The following is a 6,800-nucleotide window of genomic DNA, read 5'->3' on the forward strand; positions in this document are numbered from 1 at the left end:
AACAGTATGGATCCAGTGTGGATCGTGTCTCTGTGATATGCAAATTAGCTATGACATGGTATTTAATGCGCATGTACGCCAGCTGACTGAGTCCCTTTAATACGTGAACGCAGGGAATGATAGGGGGATACGAGGACAGAGGGGGTCGGGAGACAGAGAGGGAGACAGAGAAAGACAGAGTTACAAAAAGTACGTACCTGTTTGGCATCTGGTCTCATTCCAAATTCTTCCCTCAGAACCCTACGATTAGCCAAAAGAAATCCTCGGTTTATAAATGTTCGCTCGCTTGAAGATGGCCTTTGGATCGATGTAATCAGCAAAGATATCTTCATTTCGTACTCAGATGTCTTCTTGAATTCGTTAAAGTCAAATATCAATTCGGCGTTGTCCCCAAATATCACAACACCAATGTGGGTTCCATCTGGACCAACATCAACTACCTTCACTACATCAATAACAAAGGACAATAGAGTGGACCAGTCATCTCGTACGCTGCCAGAGGCATCCAGGACAATACACAAATCAAGGGGGGAGTTGCGGTCGCCTGTGGATCAAAATAAATACTTTAAAAAGGTTTTAAAATTCGCGTGGAGTCATTTGTTATCTTTTTAAAAAGACATTACAAAAAGATAACAGATGACTCCACGCGAATTTTAAAATAGCCTATTTCCGAGTTACCTTGTGCCTCTGTTTCAAAACCTTTCACATCAAAATGAGTTTTATTAACATGAAAATGAACCTGTAGGCGGGACACATCTTGATATGCATGGTTTCGCGTTCCATCGGGGATATATATATAGAAATACTTCTGGTCGCTTCACGCTACTGAAACCGAAATAAGCTCCGACCTGATGAGCCACTTGGCTCGTATGCAGACCTTACCTATAGAAAAGAGAACAAATCTCTCTTCCCCCTCTCCTCCCTCCTTCGCCTCTCTTTCCTCCCTGCCCTTCCCCTTGCCCTATCCCTAATCCTTCTTTTCCTCTTCCTTCGTCGGAGGGTCTAGTTGGGGCACTGGGGAATCAGTCTGCGCTAACATTGCTCTTAATTACACGTAAGTACTGTAGGGTACTATCCACTTTTCAGTAGTGACGTCACTTGGCGGCATTAGCGCCTATTCAATAGCTGTCATTGCAGTTATCAGCAGCTTGACACACAAACGAGGCGAAAGGGTCAATTCTGCATTGTTTTGACCCTTTCGCCTCGTTTACATGCCTTTTAAAACAAAGGAATATTTGACCGCAGAGTCGACTGCAATAACAGCTATTCAAATGTATGTATGTAGTCGCATCTCTGTAGGGACGGCTGAGACTCGTCCTTCAGGGTAACTCCCATTTTCCATTTCTAAGTTTTTCCTTCTATTCTTCCCTTTTGAATTGTAATAAATAATTTTTAGGGCTTTCAGCTTTTATTCATCCAAAAAATTGGAGTCAGCAGCCCCGCAAACGCCTAAACATATTACTTTGGTCTTTTAGCCAGGAGATATCACCGAATAGACCAACTGATTCAGCCTAAAACAATGGACCTCAGTACGAGGATCTAGGGAGTAACTACTGAGTTTGTTGGGTTTATTCCCCAGAGCCTCGTGCTGAGGTCTATTGTGTTAGGCTGAATTTTTAATATATCGAAATAGGTCTATTGAGTTACAAGTTGGATTAAGTTTTCGACTGACATCAGATTCTTTTGACAGAGTGTGGAGTGCAATAGTGTTTATTGTGTAATATGCGTAAGTAGGCTATTTTAGTTTAATTTTAATACGTTATAAAAGTCGACATCACTCGCACCCATATCTTGCATTTTCAAATAAAAGTACAGTCGAACCTCGATTATCCGGACTTTTTCTCTAGTCCCAATTTTGTCATGAATATTTATTAGTCACGATCAAGATCCGTAGCAATGTTCTTTTTAAAACTATAGCATTGAAAAGTGCAGTCAAAGCGAGTTTTTTTTTTTGCTTTTAAAGAGCAAAAGCAACGATCGCACGCGTCGTAACTAATGAAGAACGCTCGAATGAGTTCTGATTGGCTCAGAGTAGAGTGGGTCAAGATGTACAGTAGACCATATTGTTTTCCAAACGATTTGTATAAGTGTTGTTTTACGATTAAATGTTGCTTTATTTAGCCGGACAGTTTTGTTCTTCATTAATATTCATATTTTCGACTATCCGGACCCTCGATTATCCGGACTATTTCGTCTAGTCCCAGCGAGTCCGGATAATCCAGGTTCGACTGTACATATCAAAGCATTATATCGACAGATAAATGATAGATGAGTAATGAATGACAACTTTGATAATTTCAACCATTTTAGCCTAATGTTCTGGTTAAGGGTTGTTGCTCACGAGATGGTAAAGAATGTAAAACAAATTGTATTACTACTGCGGCTCTGAGCTGTACCAGTGTTGTACTCGGTTCAAAATAATTGGGATATTGTTACTCCTCAAACCTTGATCCACAAAATCCAATCTTAATTTTGCGTTCGCAGTTTTACACCACATTGAAGACGTTTGGTTGAATCGTTTTAGCTTTGTAGGTTATGGCGCGACAACTGACAACAGGATGTGAACGACTACTGTCATTTGTTCTTACCTACTTTCGAAGAAAATGCACATGGAACGGATGGAAGCTTAAGGATTACAGCACATACTAACACAGTGAGGGATCGTATCAGCAGACAAGAGGCAGTCATCGTACTTTTTGACCGACTGAGACTGTTCCTTTGAGTAAGAATTGTAAAGTTTTCATGTCTTAGTATAGAATGTGCAATACTGAGGCGGACCGGTTCTGTCCTCCTAGCATCTGTTTTAAAGATGAAGTTAGAAATTATTTAATTTCAATTGCAAATTTGGAAAACACTGATAATTGTGTTCTGAAATTCGATATGTTGAAAAATGGCAAATTAATTTAAAAACCTGTCATTTTAATAAAGTCACGTGTCAGTCAGTTAAAAGGGAGCTTCGTGTCTTTCTTGAAATGTTTGAAAATATGAACAGTTTAAAATAACCATAATAAAAAAAGCCAGCTACTTCACTCCACAAAATCGGTATTTAATTCAAAGTTACTATTTCACACTCTCTATACTTTTCAGTGTGATCTGTTAAGTAGGAGAATATTAATTACGTTTTTATAGAAATAGAGCAACCTAATTTGAAATAAACCTGTTCTCAGCTTGGTAGTTTACACAAAGAAGTCACAGATCACGTAGATAAAGTTTATGGACCGTTTCCACTCACGGCACTAGCGCATCCTTTGAACAGTAAAACTCCACACTACGCCAGAGGAATTATTTGAAAACGCAGCTTAATTTATTTCTACGGTTAGGCCTACCGTCCACACTACATGTAATCCGTAACGACAACGGAGCTTGTCGAAAACGCTCTTCAGACCAGAGGAATTTTGTTTTCGTGTGGACAGAAAACATTTTGAAAACAGAGCTTTTAAAAACGATGGCCTCGTGTGATTTTCCTGACATCAACCGAGTTTCAGTTTTTAAGCAAAAATCCAAAATGACCGTTGATTGTTGCTATTTTAAATTCCTCCGCCGTTGTGTGGACAGAAAACATTTGATGCGTTTTCATCAGAGTAAACCTCCATTTTTAAATTCCTCACTCGAGTGGCCGTTTTCTTGTTTTGTTTTTCTTTTCGATAAGGGCCGCTTTTCCACTTAGCGCTCCATTCTAAAAAGTGTCCTTATAGCTTTAATAGTGGCTTTCAAGAGTGTAATGTAGAATAGATTAATTAGACAAATGAATTATAATCGCGTGTCAACCAAATTTAGTTCGATGGGTTACCATATTTTCTAGGCAACTGGGCTCCACTCAAACGCCTTCGGCGCCCAGGAGTTCCGCTATTATCTAATTATCATTACGGTGCATAGGTGTCTCTAAAGCAGTGAGGCCATGTTGATGCCCTGCAGAATAGCAGCTATTTCCGTGGCTGCTTCTTTAATACTCTGATTAGCAGAAGATCAGGGCCATTTGCTTTCTTCGGACTCAGCTTTTTTTAGCTGGTTTCTAATCCTAGTGGTGGTGATATGTAGCACATCTATATTCCTTGTTTGGGTTGGTTCAATTTATCTTTATGATCAGTAAACACTAGACTGCAATACAGTCGTTTTCAGACGTTTTCGGAAGGCGCGAAGCGCCGTAAGCCCGATCCTCGCGTGTGAAGCGCGCGAGCCTCACACCCGTAGGGCGTTTATCTCTCCCCATTCTCCCTCGCCGTTTTTACACTCGCTCCAGACCTTTCGTTCGAATATTGACCGTCGCGCGCGTACGCAAAAAAAAAATATGACTGGTTTGTAGTCTAGTAAACACCGATTTGTATAAAAAATACTGAAAAATAACATAAATAAACTACACTATTTAGAGAGGAAACTGGCACATTAGCCTTAGCTGGTTTACATGCGGGTCCTCTATCCTGGTCGAATTGGAGATGTTGGTTTTTGTGTAGGGGTGAAAACCGGAGAACCCAGGGAAAAACCCTCGGAGCAAGGCGGAGAACTAACAGAGCTCAACGACAGACTCAACCCACATATGGCACCGGGCCGGAACGCGAACCCGGGCCATTGATGTCTCAGCATTTCTGATTTTGTCCCTGTGTCTGTGATCTCTTTGTCCCAATTCTTCAGTACTGAAATACCTACAGTGTTTTTCTGTTTTCAGCGCAGTACTGAGGTATAAGCCAATAATTTCTTGTCCGTGGTAGCTTTAGGTTAAGCGTCGTCTTCCAGAGCGTTTATGTCCAGGATATCACTGACTAATGTATAGTTACGTTATCATGAACTCCCTGCAATCCTTTTTTAATGTGCTTTCCCGTATTCAAAGGTTCTCTCCAGTCACGTTCAGTTTCAACTGGCTTGGCTTTGTTGTAGAGCGCCTTTTCTTTGCTCTTCATTACGTGAGCACCTCAATGTCCTTGTCGGAGTCTGTTAGATGCCTGGGGTAGATGTCATCGTCCAGGTGTAGTTTTCTATGGGATATTTTTAAAAACACAACAACGCTTTTCAGTTTTCGGAACATGTTTCGATGTTTCAAACATCATCATCAGCCATAATGAATATATAAGGTTTACAGAAAGATCGTTATTATATATGTAACAGCCTATACAATGAGCCTTTATAAATTTAAATTAACGTAAAATGCAAACTTATTTAAACTAACCAATAAAAATTTGAAAAGAACAATAGTGAAAAACCAGTAAGCTGAAATAGATACATTTAAAAGTGTAACGATAAATTGACATGCTCAACTTGTTTGTTGAGTTCTGAATTTAACCGTTCAATATGAAAACTCTCCTTGATTTTAAGTTGTGAGAAAGTCTTAGCAAAATCAATAATTTTAAAACTGGAGGCATCACAATTGTCTCGACAATGCTTAGAACAATTGAGATGTTTAAAAACATGGGAATTTTTGTCCCGAAAAAGATGTTCATTAACACCGGCGTGTGTGAAAATGCCTATTGGTTTCACCAATATAACGAGCTCCACAGCTCGCACACGTAAAGTGGTACACAACACGTGATTTAAGAGACTCGGGAATAAAATCTTTAGGACTACAGTATCTACATCCTGTTCTGTGGTTTTGATCTTTTTGAGATATCCCTTAACCGACTTGTTAATTAGCCAACTTGGAAACAAAGTACGTTCCAAAATAACACCCGGCGTGATCAATCGATGAAACCGATAATCGATAACAATCGATGGCAATCGATATCAATCGATAACAATTAATCGATTGATATCGGAAATCGATGACCAATCGATGGCCGAAAAATTTGTGTTTTTTAATTGCCATCGATTGTCATCGATTGTCATCGATTGTCATCGATTACCATATCTTTTGGGGAGGTAAAAAAATGATTTGACAGGAGAAATATGGTGACATGTAATTGTGAAGATCATCGTTACCATCAACAACAGTAACAATAACTTTATTGATCTCTCTAAATGCGGGTATAATGCAAGAAAATTAACATTGTTAACACAAACTAAACTGGGATGAAAATGTTCGTACTCTTTCAAGTTACAACAGAAACCTACGGTTTAAAGTTTTCTGGTTACTGGCAGTCCATGGGAAGAAAATGCTCATTGCCATCGTACAAAAATGAAACAAGATTAATACTTGCGAACATGAAGCTTGCAAATAACAATCTCAAGACGCGAGTCAGAACAAGTAAGAAATAGACTGACCCTACCAGACACATTATGGCCCGTATTAACGTGACTACATAAAGATAGGTTAAAATATCAAGATACAAGCCAAGTATTTCTAGTAAGAACAACAGGTGAAGCAACAAATAATAAAACCTTTTCCATTTTTCGTCATCATAGTACGGACACCACCCGAGCGCACGTTTCCGCAATTTCTCGTCGCACTGATCCATAGTGAAATGTGCACCAAGAGTGTGAATGTTTACTGGTCGTTGAATCCTCCATAGAACCGCTTCCCATCTTTGTGCCATGACTTGAAGTTGAAATGTCTGCCACATTGCTCTGTTCTTTCCTTGCTTCCTTGACTTTCTGTATTAGATCTGCTTTCTTGCTCGTCTTATTGTAATGCACACCAATTTCGTCCAGAACTTCCCGCAACAATCTTACTGTCGTGTCCTCGGCTTTACCACGCTTTACTCGAGCTTGTGATTATCGATTGGTCATCGATTGGCCGATATCGATAACAATTAACTAATTGTTATCGATTGATATCGATTGACCGATTGGTTTCCGATGATCGATTGTCATCGATTGATCACGCCGGGATAACAGAAAAGTTTTTGTTGTCATTTTGAAAGCCCTGAGTAGTG

Source organism: Orbicella faveolata, unplaced genomic scaffold (genome assembly GCF_042242905.1).
Source record: "Orbicella faveolata isolate gen_17 unplaced genomic scaffold, um_ofav_v1 contig_35, whole genome shotgun sequence".
NCBI classification, from domain to species: Eukaryota; Metazoa; Cnidaria; class Anthozoa; order Scleractinia; family Merulinidae; genus Orbicella; species Orbicella faveolata.